General features: G+C 34.3%; 1 pseudogene; it reads left to right on the top strand.

The window, feature by feature from the left end:
- The first annotated feature begins 4129 nt into the window (after positions 1–4129).
- Positions 4130–8534, top strand: LOC143617733 (disease resistance protein At4g27190-like; annotated as a pseudogene).
- Positions 8535–11184: the final 2650 nt, after the last annotated feature.

Raw genomic sequence — 11184 nt, forward strand, 5'->3', positions numbered from 1 at the left:
TTAGCATTTAGAAGGAATGCATGCATCTTAAGAGTTTTCTTTTACTAGTCTTAGAAAAAACTGAATCTAGAATAACTCTTATGATAACATTTATTTAAATTTCTTGATTATCATAAGAGACATTATTTTTTACCTATCTCATTTGTCATGCTCTAGTTTTCAATAATATGATTGTTATTAGAAAGAGCAGCAGGATTGTCATGTCATGTCTTGAGAGATAGTCAAAAAACAAGAATAGCTAAATGTTATTGAAACTATTTATGATGCAAAAATCATATTATGTTTGATTATTAGAGTGGATGATTTGAATGAGTTAATTATTTATATAAGAAAGTTATAGTAAATAATGTTATAGAATATTAAAATAATACATATTAAAATTTATGGTCATTAGATTAATGAAGGACCATTAATGTGATAATCATTATATTTTATTGAATATGTGATATGTTTATTATTAACATCAAACAAATAGATTATAATAAAAAATTCTACTTAAACAAAAATAAATCACCTTTTGGCATAATTAAAATTTATTTAAGTATGTATGCAAAACAATTGTAACACATCACATTTGACAGAAGTGTGACAATTATTTTAATTATGCACGAGCTAGTTTTGCTAGATAAAAATATAACGCATCATCTTTGGGCAGAAGTGAGACACTTGTATCAGGTTAGGCAAAACTAAAAATAGGTTGTAGTTACACTTGAATGATAGGGTAGATATAACGCATCGCCTTTGGGCAGAAGCTATACATCAAAATTCATTCAAGTTAAGTTTTTTGTGTTTTGTAAAATTTTGCAAGAACTAATTATTTACAAAATATTTAGTAAACTGTTGGGAATTAGTTCTTTGGAAAATATGAGTTCTTGGAAATATATAGGTTCCCGGAAAAATATGAGTTCCCGGTAATTTTTAGGTTCTCAGGAATTTATTCTTGTGAACTTATTTTCGGGATTTAGTGTTTTCGGGAAAACCTTAGTTCTCGGATTTTAGGAGGTTTTCGGGATTTCTTTGAGCTTTTGGGTTTTAGATGGTTTTCGGGATTTTGTTTTCGAAAAAATTTACTAGCCCACAAACCATTCTAAAGAAAACCCAAACTCTTCTTTTTTTTTTATCAAATCCTTCGTACTTAATCAACCAACTACACTGTTATAAAATTTTCTGCAAACCCGCAAACCTTCGTCTTGTTATGAAATTTTCCTTTATCACCGCAACGTACTTAATCAACCGACTACCCACTTCCACTTTAAACAATGACTCCCCATTCCTTCTATTATTTCAAAAATTACCAAATAGGTCAACTTCTAATATCCCACCCATTACGACAACAAACAATCAGACCACCTCATATAATACTCAAAACATATACGACCAACACACTTCCTCATCCTTTTCTCCAATAGGCCCAATCAACAATTCTTGTATTCAAGCCCAAAATACACCTAATCCCGATCCAAATTCCAACCCACATAGCACAACTCCTAACCCATATTCAAACTCCACACAATCATCCACAACTCCAACTAACAATCAAAATAATTTTCATCAAACCCCAGCTCAACATCTGACAATCCTCCCATTTCCTCGTCTCATACTCGTACCAATCGCAAACCAAATCCCTAATATCACAATGACAACTTCGCCATTTATAATGTTACTCCTACTCACCCCAAAGAACCCTTTTCAATCACTAAAGCTCTCAAAATTCCCCTTTGGCGCAAATCAATTCAAGATGAGTTTGACGCCCTACACCGTAACTCAACTTGGTCTCTTGTTCCACCGGAATCCATGCCCAATCTTATTGGTTGCAAGTGGGTTTTCCAAACCAAATGGAACAGTCGATCGACTCAAGGCTCGATTAGTAGCTAAAGGTATCCACCAACGTCCGAGCCTCGACAAAGTTGAAACCTTTGGCCCGGTTATAAAACCTGTCACCCTACGCCTCATCCTTTATTTTTTAACCTCTCAAAATTGGTGTCTTTGTCAAGTCGACATCATTAATGCCTTTCTTTAAGGCGCTTTAGCCGAGGATGTCTTCATGACTCAACCACCCGGTTTCGTCGATCCATCCTTTCCAAATCATGTTTGCAAAAATATACAACCTTCGTCAAGCATCTCGTGCATGGTATGACGTACTTAAATCATACCTCATTTCGGTTGGCTTCAAACCTACTATTTCTAATCCTTCTCTCTTTGTAAATCACCTCACTAAATCCCCCATGTATCTCCTCGTCTATGTAGATGACATTATTCTTATTGATGACGACTCTTTACTTGCAATCGACTTCATCTCATCTTTTGCCTCTCAGTTCTCCTTACAAGATCTCGGTTCTTTATCCTACTTTTTAGGTGTTGAAGTTATCCCTCACACCATCGGTCTTTTTTTATCTCAATCCGAATACATACTTGATTTGTTAACTAGAGCAAGCATGAGTGATTGCAAGCCGGCGTCCACTCCCATGTATTTTTCAGACCATCTTACCATTACCGAAAGCACACTTCTTTCATCCCCGACTCGATATTTTGCCTTTGTTGGGGCGCTACAATACCATTCTCTCACGAGACCCGATGTCACCGTTGCGGTAAACAAACTCTCACAGTTCATGCATTCTCCAACCAACTTACATTGGTTTACTCTCAAACGATTATTAGGATACCTCCGTGGCACAATGCATCACAGATTCACAGGTCACTTTTCAAACACAATTCTCCACTTCATTTTCATGCATATACTATGTTGATTGGGCTAATGATAAGTCCACATATAGAAGTACCACTGGTTATATTGTTTATCTCGGATCAAACTCGGTAGCTTGGACTTCCAAACGACAACCAACCTTAGCAAGGTCTTCCACCGAGGCAGAATTTCGAGCTATTGCACCCAGTACCACTGACGTTCAATGGATAATATCGTTCTTGCCTGAACTTGGACACCGATCTACTAATGTACCCACTATTTATTGTGACAATTTAAGTGCTACACACTATTCAGCCAATCTAGTTTTTCATTCACGCGTGAAGCATCTTGCTTTAGATTTCCATTTTGTTCGAGAGAAGGTCCACCAAGGAACGATACGTGTAGCGCATATTTCCAATGATGATCAACTAGTTGACGCTCTCACTAAACCGTTGCTAAAGCCACGTTTTCACAGTCTATCATCCAAGATTACTACTCTCTCTATCGTCCATCTTGCGGGGTCATGTTAGAGATTTCCCTCCAAAAGAATAATATCTTCATTTTATATTAGAGTTTGTTATTTATAGATAAAATCATTTTGTGATATCATTCCTATTTTGTTGTAATATCATTCCCTAATATAGGATTCTAAATGTGTATATATTGTTTGTAATGTCAATGTGAAGAAAACATTTTTGGTTGCAAATATCATTTGTTAATACAAACAACACATAAAAAGAATAACTAAAAAAACATGTAGCCAAGTGACGCGATTAAGGGGAAAAAAAAGAAAGAAAAGAAAAATAAAACTATTAATTAAACAAAACTCACTAAAAAGTTTGAAATTGATTCCAATGAGTGTCAAAATCAGGCATAAGGCATTACAAGAGAGTTAACAAAGAAATGTGAAGCCATCAAGCCAAACAACCAACTTTTTATTTACTGAAATTAACTCTATAAATGGTCAAACACTTGGTCCTAAAATGTAAAAAAGCTCAACTGTGACACCGACATTTGGATATTTATCTATATTATATAATATATAATGTGCTATGGTGAGGTTAAATTAAGAAGTTGAGTGTGTCTAAGATATGTAATAATTAATCTGTTGCGTTAGATATGTTGATTAGATGGTAGATATGGAAAGTGTGTTTATTATGCGGTGTGTTTTATTTTAATTCTGGTGTGTTTATTGTGCCGTGTGTTTTATTAGATCTAACGATGAAAACACTCTTTCTACAATTCTTAGAAAAAATCTACTTATTATAACCTTGTTCTAGTGTGGTATACCTTAAAACTAATAGTGAGACTTTGTGACGAATGTGTATAAACTATGACAGTTTGATTACTCTCAACAATTTCTAGACACTTTCTATTTTCTGTAATGTTTACATGATTTCTATTTTTTTAGGTCTAGGGAAAATGAGTAATAACGTAATTGAAATCCTTCGTCCTGTTATCAAAATTTTGACCAGACAATTGGTGGAACACCTTGGGTACGTCATTTACTCCACAAAACATGTTACACACATGAATGAAAAGTGGGAGTTTTTAGGGAATTCAAGTGTTGATGTCAAAAATCACATGGATGTAAACAGTTTGTATAATCAAGAGATACCTACTGGTGTACCTGATTGGTTGAAGGAAGTTGAAAAATTAAAGGAAGAAGTAGAAAAAATTCCAAGTGACAGAAATGGATGTTTAAACATGAAAATGAGGTACCATGCAGGACGAAAAGCTTGTAAAAATACTGAGAGGATTGATGAGCTTATTCAAAAAAATTCTTTTGATTGGAATGATGCCCCGATGCCTACGGGAAGAGTCAATTCTGAGCCTGCATTATCCACTACTTCTGCACCATCATCATCTGGAGATGGGTTCAAGTCAAGATTGGCGCCGTTTAACATGGCCTTAAAGTGCCTTCAACAAGACCACAATAAGAGCCAAGTGATAGCTTTATGCGGAATGGGTGGTGTCGGCAAAACCACCATGAAGGAACAGCTGAAAAAGGTTGCAAATGATAATAATATGTTTGGTCTCATCGTGTCGGTTGCTATTGGGGCAAGTACCAACATGTATTCTATTCAGAATGATATAGCAATACGCATAGGAGGCAAAGGTCTACTAGAAGCGACTGTACCAGCAAGGGCAGATGCACTTTGTAGAATGTTTAAAGAAATCCTAGAAGCTCGAAAGAAAAAGGTTCTAGTTATATTGGATGATGTGTGGCAAAATATTGAACTCAAAGAAGTTGGATTAACAAGTCCACTGCCAAATGGTGTTATGTTGTTACTCACTTCAAGAAAGTCAGATATATGCAAACAAATTGCAGTTGATGCTGGTCTGGTTCTACAAGAAGTTAAAGTCAATGTCTTGACGGATGCAGAAGCTAAAGATTTCTTTTTTGGAATTGCAAAAGATTCAAAAGATGATCCTGATCTGTACGCCATCGGATGCCTAATTGTTGAAAAATGTGGCTGTTTGCCACTTGCCATCAAAATCATTGGCAAAACCCTTGCTTTCGAAAAACAAAGGCATGTATGGAGCGCTACACTTCAACGTTTGAATAACAATATTGATGAGATCGTCTAAAATGTTATCAATGTAAGCTACGAGAATATTAAAAAAGAGGATGATAAAGAAGTTTTTCTGCTTTGTGGCTTGTTTCCAGAGGATTCTGATATACCAATCGAGGATCTGACACAATATGCATGGGGGCTAAGTTTGTTAAAAGGAGTTTCTACTTTGGGAGATGCTAGGGATCGGACACAAACATGTGTGCAAAACCTCATTAATGCAAATTTGTTACTCATGGGCAGTCACTTTGGGACTGTTAAATTGCATGATCTTGTGCTTAGTTTTGTGTTACATAGAATTTCTGAAGGTGAGCATTCCTGGATTGTTAACCATAGCGGTTTATCCCAGTGGGGTGGAGATGAAAGAAGCGAGTCTTGCAAAATAATATCATCAACATGCATGGGTATATCCAAGTTTCCTGGAGAGTATAAGTATCCAAGGTTGTCTCTTTTACAGCTTATGCATGGTGATTCATCGTTCATGTTTCCAGAAGATTTTTATAAAACTATGGAAAACCTTAAAGTCATTGCATACTATAAAATGCAGTATCCATTGCTTCCAAGATCACTTCAATGCTCTACCAGCCTTAAAGTACTCTGTCTTCATGAATGCAAGTTGATGTTTGATTTTTCTTTTGTTGGAGACCTCGTCAATTTGGAAGTGCTCAGCTTTGCTCATTGTGGCATACGCAAGTTACCATCTGCGATAGGGAATCTGATCAATCTAAAATTACTAGATTTGACAGGATGTGCTTACCTTCGTATTGATGATGGTGTCTTTACAGCATTAGGCAAGCTTGAAGAGCTTTATATGACAATTTTTGAGGAAAGAAAAATTAGATTCACCGGTTCCAACTGGGAAGAGTTAAAGATGCTTTCAAGGCAACTTTCTGCGTTGGAGATCGAATTTGTTGAGAAGACCCAGATGAAAAAACTTTCCTTTGAGAAACTTGTTAAGTTCAAGATAGCTATGGTTGTAAACTGAAAGAGAAAAACGAAAATGACAAATATTCGTTTACAAATACTTTGAAGCTTGTGACTGACCGCAACGACCTGCTAGATTGCAAAATTGCTGAGTTGTTCAAGAAAACAGAGGTATTATCACTGGAAGTAGAGGGTCTGATTTGCCTTAAAGATGTTTTAGCCAAACCATATGATGAATGCTCATTTCGTAACTTAAGAATCTTTGAGGTTCGTGTTTGTCCAGACTTGGAATACCTCTTCCCAATTTCCGTGGTAAGTGGTTTGAAGCAACTTGAGTGTCTCGAAATTTCGTCATGCTCCGCTTTGGAAGCATTGGTACGCAATGATGAAAGCGAGATAAATTGTGTAGGTGAGATGATTACATTTGAGAAGCTAAAGTTTTTGTATTTGAAAAAGCTACCAAAGCTAGAACGTTTGTTCCCTGATGAATGTGTAGTTCAGCTCCCACAACTTGTTGAGTTGGAAGTTGTTGGGCTTTGCAACTTCACAAGCATTTATCCCGACAAGAACAATAATTCTGCTTTGTTGAACGGTCAGGTAATTAAATTAATTAACTAGCTAGGTTTGGTTATTTTGATTCTGTTGTGTTTAACTTTACAACATAATGATTTTGCAGGTTAAAATTGCAAAGTTAGAGAAATTACTGATTGGTGGGATGGAGAATTTGAATAAAATATGGGGGTCTGAAATTGGTAGTGAGGAGGAACTTAATAATAGTTCCATGTTGAGAGATATTGTTGTGGAGAAATGTGATAGTCTTGTAAATCTGTTTCCAACCAATCCAATGAGGTTACTGAATCATTTAGAAAGTCTGTGGTTCTCTAGAAGTGATATTCAACATCGACTTGGACTGTGTTGGTCATGAAGTTGAGCAGCTTGAGAAGCATTGTAGTGGTGAAAATAACTACTCTAGTAATAGTAATAATATCCTCATCCGTTGGTTTGCAGCTGTTGAAAGGATAAGAATTGAATGGTGCAATGCGTTTAGAAATATATTCACACCAACCAGAGGCAACACCAAATTTGATATGAGGACATTAGCATTGTCAACGGTAGCATTGCGGACAGGGGTATGACTTTCACTACCATTCTTTTATTATCAATTTCAAGATACAAATATATATGTATGAGAATTACACGTACAACAAGTGTAGCGCGTCTTCTCATACCAATAACAATTTAAAAAATCAAGGAAAAGAAAATCCAGCAATTTCTTATCTATACCATAATTCTACTCTTGCAGAGGGATGTTGCATTCCCATCCAATCTTACTTTGCATTACCTTCGTACACTTTATATGCATGACTATAAAGGTGTGGAAATGGTGTTTGAGATAGAGTGTCCTACTACAAGCAGTAGAGAATTGGTAAGAGATACATATAATCAACAATCACCACTACCCAATCTCCAAGTTTTAGACTTAAGCAATATGAAGACCATGAGCCATGTGTGGAAATACAAAAATTGGAATACTTGTTTCCAAGATCAATCCTCATTCCACAACCTCACAACCATAAAAATGAAGCATTGCAATAGGATCAGATACTTGTTTTCACCTCTCATGGCGAAACATTTTTCCAACCTAAAGGAAATTGAGATAAGATGGTGTGATGGGATGGAAGAAGTTGTTTCAAACAGAGACGATAAAGATGAAGAAATGAGTATGTCTGGCATCACGCTCTTCCCTCGGCTTCATTCTCTCTCTTTTGAACATCTACCAAATTTAATGTGTTTTGGTGGTAATGGTGGTGGTGGTGGTGGTGGAGCAAAGGGCATAACATACCCCATTGATGATCAGTTTAAGGTATGCTAACTTTTTTTCAGAAATTATTAATTTTTAAAAGTATTAATTAATTAATTATACATGTTTATAAGTACTTTATTTATATAATAAGGTCAAACATACCCAGGGCCGGCCCTACAGTATTACTACGTAAAGCTAGGGTTTGAGGGCTCCAAAAAACTAGGGTCTCCGTTAAATAAAATTACCTATTTATATATATATATATAACATCGGATATTTATTATAGATAATTGGTAAGTCAAATAAAATTCTAATTTGGCGTAGTTGGTAGAGTCATGTTTTTCTGTTCCACCTTCAAAATCCAACCCACGCAGGTTCGATCCACACTCCAATTATTCTTTTTTTAATTAGTTAGTTACTTCATGGTCACCTTTTTACTCTAAATATTCTTTTTTTAATTAGTTATTTCATGGTCACCTTTTTATCTATTTGTTTCTAACTTTTTTATGGTTCTTTCCAAAACTTTTATCAGGTAGATATACCTTAAACTTGTAATATATATAGAACTGAAAATATTGTAGTTTATATACGAAAAATTGTAATTGCTTGATGAATTTTAAAAATAAATTTTATAATCTCTAGCTCTATCTTTTGGTAATGGCCTCAAACTTTGTTTTCGCTTTAAGCCTCCAAAATGATTAGGCCGCCCCTGAACATACCCCATTTCTTCCTTGTTATACCCACAGCTTGAGAAATCGCATCAAACCTTAACGTGTTCTATTCTTTGAAAATTTGTTCTCCTTTAAAACAATTTTTTTAAAGGAAAAATTCTCACAAAAAACATTTAAAAAAAAATGATTTTTTAAATATAAAATTATAAGAAAAAAAAACTATTAAAAAAGATGTTTTCTCTAAATAAAAATAAAAAATCGTTGTAATTAACTTTCTCTACCTAGTATTTTTCATTTTTTACATAATTTATAAAAAAATAATCATATAACGTTTTTATAAAAATGCTAAAAAAAATGTTTCATATATATTTATTTATCATACGCCTCTTACCCTAAAAAAATCAAATCAAATCAATTTAACTTTTTCTTTTTGTTTTTTTCAAGTACATAAATTAGTATCAGAATTCACATGAGAAAAAACCAAATTTGTTGATCAAATCATTGTATGTTATTTAATCTTTTATATTTATTGACAAATATGATGAAGTTAATTTTAAAACTTTTAAACTTTCTCTAAAAGTTATTAAAAACACACGTTCTAAATAATAAACATTTCTTAGTTTTTTTTGTAAAAACTAAATTATTTTTAAAAATAAAAACTAAATTTATTTATTGACAAATAATATGATACTAATTTTTAAAATTTTAAACTTTCTCTAAAAGTGATTCAAAAAAACCATGTTCTATAAAATAAACGTTTCTTTTAAATTTTTTTTTTGGTGAAATTAGATTAATTTTAATAATAAAAAACAACTTTCTTTGATAATAATAATAATAATAACCCACTTATGCCCATGAGATTCCGTGAACTGAATTTTGTCTTTCATCGCAACTAGATTTACACTTTCTGATGCAGATAGATCATATACAGCGAACATTTTTTCTTGGCACAAGCCAATATAAAATTCCCTTTGGCTACCTTTGAATTTAATGATGTAAAAGTGGTATTAAAACTTAACATAATCTGAACACTCTAGTTTTAAATTTATAAACTTAAACTCTTCTAATGTTAAATCACTAGACAGACATGTGTACATATAAAATGTATTAAAGTCTAATGAAGTCCGGATATCAAAACCAAAAGACACTAGTGACACCTAAACTAGACTCTACTAAAAGCGTAATGATTTAAACAATTAGAAATTTAACTAATCAAAAGAAACCGACACCTGTCAACATGATCACCTAAACGAGCTCAAGAATGGGAGAAGCATTACCTAAGCCTAGAATCCTACTTGTGAACCTTGAATTTCTCTCGACAATGGAAGCTATAATGGAACCGGGATCTTTAATTACGACACCCTTAAGCAACTTAGTGTATCCCTCCGAGTGTGACCAGAAGGAAACCTAAAGGACGAATGACGCTTCCGGTTGGTCGGATTACCTATCAGTCTTTCCAACAACACTAAAGTACCTTAAAAGAGAGATCGCTCGTCGGTCAATCTCACTATCTCAATACGCCCCTAAAGAGAAAGTGGTAACCTAGTAGCAATCAATAAGACACATAATAACAATGAGACTAGGGAAATCTAGGGAAACCTCGTGTTAGAGTGTTTAAAGCTAAATATCTAATCGCACAGATAGCCCGACGCTAAGACCCGATGCTACCCAAACTGTTTTGGTTCACTCCAACATTCCCCACTTGTCCGACTAAGAAGTCCTTGGAAATCAAACGGACCTCCACATAAGGTAATATTAATGTGGTTTGTTTTCCTTATTTTGCAATTAGTTTCTTTACAACCTAATCTTTTTTCTTGGCGGCTGCAACCTAATTTGTGTCTTGTTTATAAACGTGGTTGACAAAACTGCCCAGCCGCAAATAAGATGATGACACGGTGCTCAACTGAACCCTGGTCGTGATCGTCGGGATGGGTTAATTAGCGGCGAACGACGGCGTAAACCCTAACGACGATCGGAAAACAATAGGCAACTAACGAAGTGGGTTGTTTATCATACATATATATATATATATATATATATATATATATATATATATATATATATATGTATAAAACTAAGCTTTGTATCTTATTAAACAAGAAATCTAAGCCGAGTCCCCTAACTTATCCCATCTTTTGACTTCAAAAAATAAACCTGGTCCAAATAAGTACGAACCCAACACTAGGCATTGGGTGGGGGGTGATCTTTTTTTTTCTTATAATCCTAAATATTGATACAACGGGGTCTTAAAGCATGCAAGGTTAAAAAGGATAAAAAATGATACCCGAACAGACTTTTCATCACTTAATTAATAATTTAGTATCCTATGCTACACGAACGGTCTTTGAAAGGTGCAGTTCATCATCTCCCATTTCTATTTACCAATGCCATATTGCTATATCATTCGTGGGCAAACTTGTCATTTGAGAAAAAAATCTTATATTTTGGGAATATCTCATATAATAGTAACCAACTTTCAAAAGTGTTCCAATTAGGTCACTCAAACATATTTTTCTCAAATCGGAT

Source organism: Bidens hawaiensis, unplaced genomic scaffold (assembly GCF_021521415.1).
Source record: "Bidens hawaiensis isolate Kalapana, Puna unplaced genomic scaffold, B.hawaiensis_p1.1 tig00002323_1, whole genome shotgun sequence".
Taxonomy (NCBI): domain Eukaryota; kingdom Viridiplantae; phylum Streptophyta; class Magnoliopsida; order Asterales; family Asteraceae; genus Bidens; species Bidens hawaiensis.